The sequence below is a fragment of the Nannospalax galili genome, unplaced genomic scaffold (genome assembly GCF_000622305.1).
Source record: "Nannospalax galili isolate Female #2095 unplaced genomic scaffold, S.galili_v1.0 scaffold275, whole genome shotgun sequence".
Taxonomy (NCBI): domain Eukaryota; kingdom Metazoa; phylum Chordata; class Mammalia; order Rodentia; family Spalacidae; genus Nannospalax; species Nannospalax galili.
The window spans coordinates 739,797-752,016 of NW_008335440.1; the positions used below are offsets into that span (position 1 = coordinate 739,797).

The 12,220-nt window shown below is 37.4% G+C and overlaps 1 long non-coding RNA gene across 2 annotated transcripts in view; it reads left to right on the top strand.

Moving 5' to 3' along the window:
* LOC103731781 overlaps positions 1 to 8,464 on the top strand; it is a 114,520-nt gene extending 106,056 nt beyond the window's left edge. For both annotated transcript variants that reach the window (XR_003849070.1, XR_001872379.2), the window contains 3 exons: positions 4,982 to 5,117; positions 5,957 to 6,056; positions 6,723 to 8,464. This is a non-coding gene — a long non-coding RNA (uncharacterized LOC103731781). The remainder of the gene's footprint in view (positions 1 to 4,981; positions 5,118 to 5,956; positions 6,057 to 6,722) is intronic.
* The last annotated feature ends 3,756 nt before the right edge of the window (positions 8,465 to 12,220 follow it).

Genomic DNA, 12,220 nt, shown 5'->3' on the forward strand with positions numbered 1-12,220 from the left:
ATCTGGCAGGGTGATTCCGGGAAGTCACAGTGATGTTTTTATGTTGTGGTTCAAGCACGCATCCCCACCTGTTATGTACCCTGGTTCCTGATATCAGGTGGTTAGCTGTGGGTACCACTTCCCACTGTGCTAGAGATGCTCTCTTTTTTCCAACCAATTCCTGGTTGGAGTAGTTAGAGTGCTTTGTATTGTAGGGCATTTAGTGGTCTAGGACATACAGGAATATGTACAGGGTAACCCAACTCCTGGTGACTTGAGAAAGGGTCAAGGACAGTTGGCATACATTGTAGAAACCATGTACACATAGTGATGGAAGTAGATGATGATTTTGGGGCTTGCATCTTGGGCTTAATGGTCAGAACAAGTTTTTCGGTAGGAAATATTTCTCGGCAGTCACAATAATAAAGGCCTTTGGGTATGGGTAGGGCAAGGCAGTGTCAGTTGTTGACTTGGTTCCTTGTAGTTGTCAGAATATTTTGACATGTTTGCAATGTACTCATTCCCTTGTTATGTACTACTGGTCTAACCAGGATCTTTTGTTTTAGTTGGAAAAGGAATAATACCCACTGCAGTTGGCCCCTTGCTAGTGAACTGCAAACAGGATTCGACTCATACTTGGTGGTGGTGATGCTGCTCTATACCCTTTCTGGTGGTCTATGGTGACCATGGATAAGGTGTTCAGTTAGAGGAATGTCCCGGGCTGAGTCTAGGCATGTCCTGCTGTCACTGTGGCATTTCTTCAAAAGAACCAGTGTTTTATTAGACCATTGTCCATTTAAAGTTCACACCCCTTAGATTGAATGATCATGGTTTAAGGATGTGAGAATGCAAATGTAAGGCTTGAGGCTTGGAATCTGGTCCTTGACTGCTATTCCTAGAGAACCCTTAAGCCCCCAGAGAAGAAAACACCTGAAAGCCCATGTATCACACACATACCCATGCTCCGTCCCACTCCCAGTATTCAGGAGAACTCAATTACAATTGCATTCACATGTTTGGCAAGAATTGAGAGTAACAGAGATAAAGGAGAATCTGATATGACACTGACTGAACACGCTATCATGTGCCTTGTGCCTTGATGTCTCATGTGCCTTGTTTCTTTTCTCAAGTGTGCATTTGGTTTGCATCTTCTTTGCAGGGCTTAGATTCTATGTGTGCATTCCCTAAGATGGACAGGAATTTGTGCACATTTCCTGAAGTACAAAGGCAGGTGATAGTACCTCAAAGCAGCATGGACTAATGGTGACACATTTTTGCTGATGGGTCACTTTGGATAATCATAGGTATTACATTGGCCAAGGTGTGGGGACTTTAGGATCTTGGCAGAAACACAAAGTCCTATATCTCCAAGGTCTAGTGATGTCATGACATGTTCTGTGCCCAGAATACATGCATGGTTTATAGATGTTCATTGAGGGTGTGGCAATGCATTCTCCTACATGCTAAAGGTCTTGGAGTTCCTCAGCATGCCCACTTACTAGCATATGTTGAGCAACTTGTAGCATCTTTAATGTATGTAATAGGTAAGGATTCCCATCTAAATAACACTTGGAAAACCAAACAGAGTGAAAGCTATTACCCTCATTCTCATCATGTCTGGAATCCAACACAGAGGGTCTCAAGGGGACTCTTGGAGTCAGATACATCTTCCTCCCTTTTACATTCTACTGTCATGCAGTATATCAACATTGAGAAGTGTTCCCAGTACAATTGGGGTTGGAAGAATGATGTCAGGTGGATATTTTGCAAGGCCCTGGTTTTATGCTATGTGTTAGTCAGGAGGAAGAGCTTCTGTAGTTCATGTGACTTCTTCCATTCATTTGGAGGCATCTGGAGTATTTTTTTACTTAGCTCACCATGTTCCCCTAAGTCAGCCCTTTATTGTAAAGTTCTTCGGAGGACAAAGCAATCCTTCTTAAAGATAAGCATGCTATAGGAGTAGTTCAGTTTACAAATGACTAGGCTTAGAGTGTGCCCATCACTACCTGCATGGCAGATGCAGAGCTTGGCATATATTCTATCATGGCAGGTAACTTCTAGCCCTCAGGCCTATACACATCTTCCTTAGAGCACAGAATAAGCTCTTAAGGATAGGGCCCAACTCACCTTGGGTTGGTTGTGGTTGGACATGGACAAGGATGATTGGTGAGACAGAAGCACAGTGACCTACTGCAGACAACTTTGTTTTGCCCATATGCACAGTGTGATCCTCAAATGGCCCTCCCTTGGGTTCTGGTTGCCTGCAAATAAGATATATTAATGTCTACCTAACATGTGACCTATGGTCAAGAATCATAGCCATGGGCTTAAAGATGTGGAATGCACTTCTATGGTATAGATTTTCCTGGTTTATATATTTATATGTGTGTATGTTGTAATCATGTAAAGTTTCCTTGGAAAACCTGAACAAAATAAAACTACCATTATTCTCATGGTGATTCAGGTGTATTTTCTTTTTCTGGTCCTGAAGAGAATACAGGAGTGAGACTTATTTCCTGGCATTCATATTGCTTTCACCACACAAGACAGTAGCTTTGGGAAACTTTTCTGCATTAGGAGAACTGAAATTATGTCTTTTCTCATATAGATGTGCATGACTAAGCTACTCCTCCTAACAAGAACCCTTGCCCACATTCCATTCTCACAAAGGTGCCCAGTTTCATCTTATAGGATCAACAGTGCTTGGATATATTGCTGAACACTGTGTTGTAGTCACTTAGTAATGCTTAGGGATCATTTCTAGAGACAGTGTGCAGTGTACCATCTCCATAGCCACTGTGAATTTGTATCTTCAACTGCCCTGTTGTGTGCAGAAAATACTATTTCATTTTAGTCATCCACCATGTCTGGCTATTACCTCCTTTCTACCCCCTCTTCCATGTTGATCCCTGAACTTTGGAAGGAGGGCTGTGATATAGATGTCCCATTTAGGGCCAAGGACTCCACAGTCTCTTATTTTCTACACATTGGATTCTCTGTGTTAATCCCCATCTAATATGTTGACTCAAAAGCATAACTCTCACCTCAAAGGGGATAAGAGATAGTTTATTCTGGAGGCAAATATGAGTGACCATGGCCCGGGAACACAGATTCAGGTTACCCCAAATTCCATGTTTGGCATGGTAACATTGACATTGTGTTTTCATAGTAAGAGAACAAAGAAAATCGTAAATAAAGACACTTTTTTGGGGGGAGGTCTTTTTGAGACAGGGTGTCCCTGTAGCCCCAGCTGTCCTGGAACTCACTATGTAATACAGGCTGGCCTTGAACTCACAGAGATCCACCTGCCTCTGCCTCCTAAGTGCTGGGATTAAAGGCATGGGCCACAACGCCCAGCTAAAGACACCTTTTAAATACACTGGTGGATACATTTGGTAGGCAGATCTTAGCAAAGCTGGGAGCAGGGGGTGTTATACTATAGGTCTCAGATGCTACCTGATGACATTCTTAGTTTTTTGACTGGTAAGACCTGGTGTTCTGCTAAATTAATTCATTTGATTAGTCACAAGAATGTTAATTGAGAAACAGAGGTAGGCAAGGTGTAGCTATTTATGCAGTTAAAGATATGCCCAGATGGTTTGGGAATAGGCCCTGGATCTGCAACATTCAGAACTCTCCATGCTCTCCAGAGTGCTGATCAGTTGTTCAGCCTTGCTGGAAATTCACTCCAAAATGCAGAAGTTCTTTCTGGGAACTTTTCTTTCACAGATACAAAAATAGAACTTAAAATGATAAGTAATTAGGACTCTGTTTAGCACTGTGATTGATCTGCCATAGTATCCACAGCCTGGTTGTACTAAGAGATTGCAATAAGTTGCCAGAGAACATACCTAGATGTGCTGGTTGAAACATTTCAATAAGGGAAGTTAAGAGGAGAGATAAACCTACCAACAGTGGTTTTATCAAAAATATTGGGTTGTGAAAGATTCAGGTCAGCTGTCTGGACTAGCTGCACCTACTCTTTACCACCTTCTCACAAAAAGTTGGAGCTCTCATTTTCTTCCAAGCACTACTGAAGTAGCAGAGTAGGCAGGCAGTACCTCCATGCTTCATGATACCAATAATCTGTATCCTTTCAGCACTGTGCAGGAACATCCTCACGTAGCACTTTTCCTCCCCACTGCACTCAAACTGAGGTGCAATAGGTGGCTGAACCAAGAGCGCCTATTCTCTCCATAGGGCTGCTTGCCACCTTGCTTCCCACAGGGAGGGACTCTATAAGTTAGATTACATAAGCAGTGATGTCTTTAGGTTGGCTTGCTTTGTCCTTTTGGTCAGAATTCTTCGAGAAGTAACTGACGGTATTTACAGGAGGCATTTCTCTCTGCAGAGTAAGCTCTTGTTCAGGTCTCAGTGTATGTGGGAAGAGCTGAGCTTACAGGTACCTTCTGGACCTCGTCCATTGCTTCTTTGTCCTGAAGAGAGCCTTGGGAAGATAAGATGTTCAAGGGCAAGGTAGCAAGGCAGTTGATGCTGATCTTTCTGTTTTTCCCAGTCATACATATACCTGTACATTTTCCTGTAAAGATGTCTCTTTTTAAAATTGGTTAAGGTATAAATAAATTTAGTTTTCCACTGGAATTGTTAGGAGCTTTTGTTACATTAACTGGATATTAATAGACCATGTTTTAGATGTTTTGTATAGACTGGTGAAGATGTTATGACATTTAGACTTCATGTACCAGAAATATGTTAATGTATTAAATTATATATTAATGTTATATGTGAATATAAATATTAGACAGGCACTACCTGTTCATTAGACCTTATAGGAGAATGCCTGTATATATTTGGACATGTGGTGTAGAACTTAGCAAACATTTTCCTTTCCAAGTCTACACATGGTGCAGAAAACCATACCTCGTGGGTGTTTTACTACATTGCATGTGTGTGTCTCTCTGTATATAGCTTATATGAACATATATATGCAACTGTATATTTTTTTTCTTAAAATACTATTTTTCCTCTTTTTTCCTGTCAGATGAATGTTGATAGAGTCCAAAATGAAAGGGAAGTTTATGCCCTGGTCCTAACTATAAAATGTTGATTCTACTGAATGATTTGACAACCTTCTTCCAAAGTCTTCATTCTTATCTGCAGTGTTGGACTTCTGCAAGGTATGGTGACATATGGGCAACGACCTGCATGTTTACAGGAAAGGGACTGAGGATGCATAGGAATCAGCAGACTGTATTCTTAAGCTTGATGTCCTTTAATTGCAGTCAGATAGCTTTTAAAATGTCCATAATCCAGATGAGTATAGTTAGCCATGGAGAATAAGATCTTCCTGAATTAAGAGGTTCTTCCTTGACTTCATCATCCTCTATCAAAGCATTAGGTCTAAGTTCATTGTTTGCATGACTCATTGAGTGAACTTTTAATTATTTCTGTTCACATATTTTATATTTATGTTTTGTGCCACATGCATCTTTTTAAATTTTTTATCATAGAATATGTTTTCAGTAAATTTTTCTTGAGAATTAGATAAAAGGGTAGATTATTGAGTTACTTTGTGAATAACCTCTTCTACTAAGTATGAATGATTTTTAAGAAAGTAAGGGACAGCTGGGCATGGTTGGCATATACCTTTAATCCCAGCACTCAGGAGGTAGAGGCAGGTAGATTTCTGTTAGATTGAGGCCAGCCTGGTCTATATAGGCAGGCTGCAGCAAGGCACTGTCTCAATGATTAATAATAATAATTAATAATAATAAAGTAAGAGATAATTTCCTGTGAGATGCAGGTGATCTACTCACCTTTGAAAATGAATAAGAGCAAAAGGCCCTTTTCTGAAATGTGGAGAAGTTGAATCACTAATTATGGCTTCAGGGCTATATAGTAAGAAGCAGTTTCTGAATGAAATCAAAATAATAGAGAAGAAAAGAGGAATGCTCAGGTTTTATGTGCATTTGCCTTTGTCATGGGAAGTGATATGTCTCTTTGCTTTCCACCTCAGAATATGACTGACTGGGGACCTCTTCAGAGAGTGACTGATGGCAGGAATTTTCTCCAAACCAAGAGCTTTTCACTAGATATCCAAGAGCCAGCTTATGATGGTAAAATTTTGGTTAATACAGTCTTGGCTTTCTAAAAGCCCTGTTGTTTTAGAAAATGAAATTTTAATTTCCTGAAATTGATAACTTTGGGATACATTCTGCTTGACTCCAGTGGCCAAACTGCATAGTGGGTTAAAAATACAGCTTTTCTTACATGTGTTTGTATCTTTTCTGCATCTCAGTACATGTTCTGTCAATATGAAGAATTTCCTTCACTTTCCTGCTCTTAACAAATAGACCAAGCTCCTTCCAAGGCTGGTCCATCATATGGCTAGAGAATACTTGTATGCAAGAGACACAATATATTCCCAGGAAGGCTAAGACTAGAGGCCTGACAAATTATTCAGTTTTAGCTGAAACAATTTATCAAAAACACAAGTACCCTAGAGCTTTAAGCTGCAAAACACAAACACAAAGAGGGAGAAGAAAACACAAAATCCAAAGTTACTAGAGAAAACCTGTTCCTTGTGCCATGGAAAAGAAGAAAAGTGGCACCAGTATTTGTCTCTTTGTTAGGACGATTTAAGGTCATTTTTTGGACTCAAGCTTGTGGGAACGTGACTTCCTCTTTGTGCTTGAGCACATTTGTTCTTGCATACAAAAACACAATAGTAAAGTATTTTCCAGCCCCCTGACTCTGCCACTTCTCCCTCTGTGTCCTGGCAGATGATGCCTACAGCGATGAGCTGGATTTATTATGGATGGTGCCATCATTTCTACCAGCAGCTTCACCAGCACAGCCTTCTTCTTTCCTGTATGGCAGTGGACACCTCCTGCAGATAAGAAATACTTAACTGAGAAATGCTCGTGTTGGGCTGTCATCGATGAGACTTTAATTTGGGCATGGTTTTCCCTTGCTGCCACTTGACTCAATCCAAGGAGCCTCAGTAGAGGAAATAATATTATACAAGAAGCTCAAAATGGTGGAATTGCTCAGTCAGTGCTCCTATAAATACACATTTATAATTTTTATTCGCCATATGATCCTTTTTAAATATGACATATTGAAAAGAAACTGCATGAATTTTTTTCAAAAATTCAAAGCATATTTAAATAATTAATATATAAATTATGTGCCTCCTCTATTTCAAGATTATATCCCAAAAGTTTCCCTTCTCTAAAGGGAGGCATGTACATTTTTTGCACCCATGTACACTCTATTCTGGGGAGCAGTTCTAAAATTGGGGCCATATTGTAACATATTCTTCTGAAAATTGCTGCTTTCTTTTAAGAGTCTTATCAATGAGCCTTTTCTCTTTCAGTAATACATTCATATCTGTGTCATTTGTTGAATGACTGCATGAGAGTTTTGTAGATGGAATATAATTCAGTGTCATTTGTTGAATGACTGCATGAGAGTTTTGTAGATGGAATATAATTCAGTGTCATTTGTTGAATGACTGCATGAGAGTTTTGTAGATGGAATATAATTCAGTGTTTTAAGCATTTCTCATTAATAGGCATTTGTGTTAGTACCAAATTTCTGTACAATGAACTTCCCTATATATCAACAATTCTGCATTTGTCTATTCTATTTTAATAAAATTACCTAGCACTTAAATTATTGGAATTAAGCATATTAACACTTCAAATTTTGAAAATCATCACGATTCCTTTTAAAATGTGCTTTAACAGCCACATCCTCGATAGCAATGAATCAGATTGCCAATTTCTTCACAGTCCCCATATGAGTTTTACAAGTATTTGAAATTCTTTCCAATGTGATACCCCAAACTATTGTCTTAAATTGTATTTTTTATTTTGATCATTTTTCATGTTTATTAGCCATCTGTATTTTTTAATTTCGTCTTCATGTCCAATTTTGGGAATATGGGGAGGCTTTAGTCCTTTTAAAGACCATGTTTACAATTGTGGAAAAATAAGCTTTTGTATTATCAAGCATTACATATGTTTTAAACTTCGTTTTTGTTATAAGAATGTGTATGATTGTTATATGTCCAAGTTTAACCATGTTTGCTTTTATGGCTTCTGAATTTCATGTCATTTTTGGAGAAAAATTATACTGAGTCCATAAAACCCTTCACCTATGTTAACTCTTAATTCTTTTGTGTTTTTTTATTCAAATTCGTATATCATTAGAAAATTTTGTTTTGAAGTCTTAAAGTTGCCAAGTTATTTGCCATTACTTATGATTATTTGCCAACAATTGCCCATTTCTCTGTAATACCATCTTGCACATATGCTGTATTCTCATCCGTGACTGGCTCCATTTGTTCTGTGGATATGTGTGTCTCTTCTGCCTCCTGTCTCATGTGTTGTCTTATTTGAAGAAATTACAGTTTAGACTGCAATTTCATGTGCTTTAATAAATTAATTTGGGGAGAATTGTTTTTAGGTAATAAGTTTTCATAATCAATAATAAGGCATACTATTTTATTAAAAATTAATTGCTGTTAATATTATCACTGTGATGTCGGGTTTTTCTTTTATTTTCTTTGCTTGTTCATCTTTCTGTATCTGAAAGTAGTTTTAGATTTTGTTTTGTTTGTGGGGGGGATATGTCACCACCTTACTGTTTCTCATTGTTTTCAGAATTTACCCAAAATCCTTTGCAAATATTGATTATATTTTTTGCCCCCATCCAATTGGTCCTGATACTTGGTTATGTTGATAAACTCCAGAGACTGGTACTTTCAGAGCACTTAAACAATTGTAGAACTATTACCCACCCTTGATTTTATATAGGTTTAAATGGAACGCTTCTTGGGTTGGAATAGCACATTGTTGCTGGTCTGTGTTCCCAAAAGACCACCTGAAAGAGCTATGGCCGAGCAAAGTTGAGTTTATTACACTTACTGCAGCAAGGGAAAACAGCACCTTGATAGGGTTTAGTAGTGTTTAAAGGCAAGAAATGAAGGTTTTGGGGTCTGGGCTTCTTGTGTTTTAAAACAGGGAACTGTTTAGGAATGGGCAAATTTCAGCATGCAATTCTTAAAATTGATGGGGGTATGGTGAGGTCTTAATGTGGATATTAATTATCAAGTTATTATTTAAGTGAGCTGTTTGCCTAAGTAAGATGTTATTGACAAAAGAGCTATTTGCCTACATGAGCAAATGGAATTTATCAGTTTACAGTTTTGTCTTGCTGAGCAGGACTCCACTAGGGATCAGGTTTTATTCCTAATAGGTAAGTTATTTTGATGTGAATGGTTGTAAGTGTCAAGGTGAGCTTCTAATTTTAACTTTAAGAAGTTTGGTATATTATGTTAGAAAAGGTTTTCATTTTTTGTATTTTCTGAAGACTTATAATCAAAGCTAGGTGGAAGATATACCACTGCTTTTTGCACACTTGTGCTAGTCTTCTTATAATTATTTATTGCTGTGGAAGTATTCATTTTCTATTATTGCAACTTTTTAAATTTCAAAAAGGTTTTTTAAATCTCTGTTTTTTAAAAATGGCTTTTAAAAATTTACTGCTGAATTATAGTAATTTTAATTTGATTTGGATTTTTTAAGCATATATAACTACATAAAATTACTTTGATTGATTTTCTTCTTAACTATATTTTTATCATGTTTTGATGTTAGAATTTCTGTTTGTGTTAAAGAAATTTAGAGAACTTTCTTTCTGCACAGTGTTCAACCAGTTGTTATTAGAGTTAAAGGAACATGTTGGGTGAAATCATTTGCAGCACTTTGGTGGTTGGAATGTTGGAATGGAAATAAGGTTTTCTAGGTTCTTTTTTAAAATTTCTTAAAACAGTTATAATTTGTTTTGTACCTGGTTGTTATTTTTAATGCTTTCTTACCAGGTATTACAATCCATGCAGGTTTTCCATCATACGAGCATGAAATTTGCATTATTTCTGCTGTGCCTTTTTAAATTAATAAGTTAGACAAACGGGTCTTTAAAATTACAGGCCCCCCACTTCTTTCCCCCAGTCATGGTTTCTGTATAAATTTTCAATGTTTTTGAATGTCCCAATTTATATTCATAAATTTTCTCCGTATGTCTTCGCTTCTTTTCCTAGTAAATGTGAAAACATTTATATTTGTTTTCTCTTGTTCTTGTTAATGAAAGATGTACTATCTTATCTACTTTATAAATTAGAAGTTTGCAGAGCATGAATGGAAAGGACAGTGAAGTTGTATAAAGGTGAGAAATAACTATCTTATTTCTTGCTGAACCAAGAGCTAAAGGAGCCTATGTTCCATCATTTTCAATCTTTCCTGTGTGTTTTTCAAAACATGTTATTTTGTTATTCATGTTATTCAAAAAATATTTTAAAATGAGGTCCTGGATTTATGGCTTAGTCTCTGAGGACCTGAAGTCAGTACCAGAACTCATTTTTAAAAAACTGAACATGGTGGCATGTCCTAATAATCCCAGTGTTACAGATGTATAAACAGATAGATCCCTAGCCAGAAAGCCCCACCTGATCAGTAAGCTCCAGACCAATAAGAGACTTTATCTCAGAACAAACTACCACCACCACAACAAAAAACAAACAAGGTGCTGAAGAATAATTCCCACACTTGACTTCTGATTTCTGACTGTACACACACACACACACACACACACACACACACACACACAAATATGTTAAAATGAGCCATGTAACTCATAATAACTTTCCCCATAAACATTTTAAATGTATTTATTTGTAGAGTTATTCATTTATTTTGGGGTGGAGAGGGACATAATTGTGCCACAGTGCACATTTGGAAGTCAGAGGACAATTTGTATTCAGTTCTCTCCTTCTAACATGTGAGTTCTGGGGATTAAGCACAGATCATCAGGCTTGTCAACAAGCACATGTACCTTCTGAGCCATCTTTCCGATCCTTTCAAAAAGTATTTTAACTCATAGTGTAATTCTAGATTCTCTGACTCTCCTTGTTTCTCTTCCCTAGAGACAACTAGTGTTATCAGTTCTCTCTCTCTCTCTCTCTCTCTCTCTCTCTCTCTCTCTCTCTCTCTCTCTCTCTCTCTCCACTCAAGATGTATGTATATAAATGCACAGTATTCTGTAACTTTCTTTTATATATTAAAGCAATGTATAAATGTTTTAGTATTTCCACCAGATTATTATGTCAGCATGCAAGGAGCTTCTAATCTTATTTAATAATTTATATCTTTACATAGGCAAAATTTACATAGTTAAGTGTATATATCCTAACTATATATTTTCTTAAAATAAACAAAACCTCACTGAAGAGATAGGATGATTTATTACTACTGAAGAAGCTATCTCAATACCTCTTTCCAAGAAGGCAAATTCTCACAGAAAGCAGTTCTCTAGCTTCTATGAGAATAGATTAGTTTTTCCTATTTTTAAAATGTATATGAGTAAGGAGAGTAATCACAGTATGTGTATGGCTTCTTACACTCATAGTGGTGTTGATGTTCATCTATACCATTCTCTATATCAGTAGGCTTTAAAATCTTTTTATACTTTCAATGTAATATTACATTGAATGGACATATTGCAGCTTCTTTATTCAGCATCCAATTGATACATATCTGATCTGTTTCTAGTTTTCAGCTATTTTTAATGTTATTATATTTCTGATACAATTGACTAAAAGTTAAATTGCTTGATAGATTTTTGCTTAATTTTCTTAAGAAGCTGCAATGAGCCTTCTACAGTTGTTCTCTGTATTATTAGTTATTTTTCTGTTGCTATGACAGAAACACCATGACCAAGGGAATTTATAAAAGGAAGAGTTTGTGTAGCTTATGGTTCCAAAGGGGAAAGAATCAGTCCATCATGGCAGGAGGGCATGGTGATAGAGGTGGCTGGAGGAGAAGCAGAAGCTAAGCTCTCACATCTTCAAACAAGCACAGGAAACAAGAGAGTAACTAAAGAGCTGCCAAGGTTTAAGAACTCTCTAAGCCTACCCCCAGTGACATGCTTCCTCCAGCATGGTCACACCGTATAAGACCTCCAAAAACAGCACCACCAACTGGGAACAAAACGTCCAGATACTTAGAGCCTATGGGGGACATTCTCATTCAAACCACCACATTCCTCTCCCCAACCAAGAATTTATAAAATTTCCATGATCCATTGTCATCAACATTAGAAACTGTCAGTCTTTTAAACCTTATTTATTACTCTTTATTTGTGGATTTTTAAGACAGGCTCTCACTATATAGCTCAGTTGTGCTGGAACATGCAACAATCCCAGCACTCAGGGAGG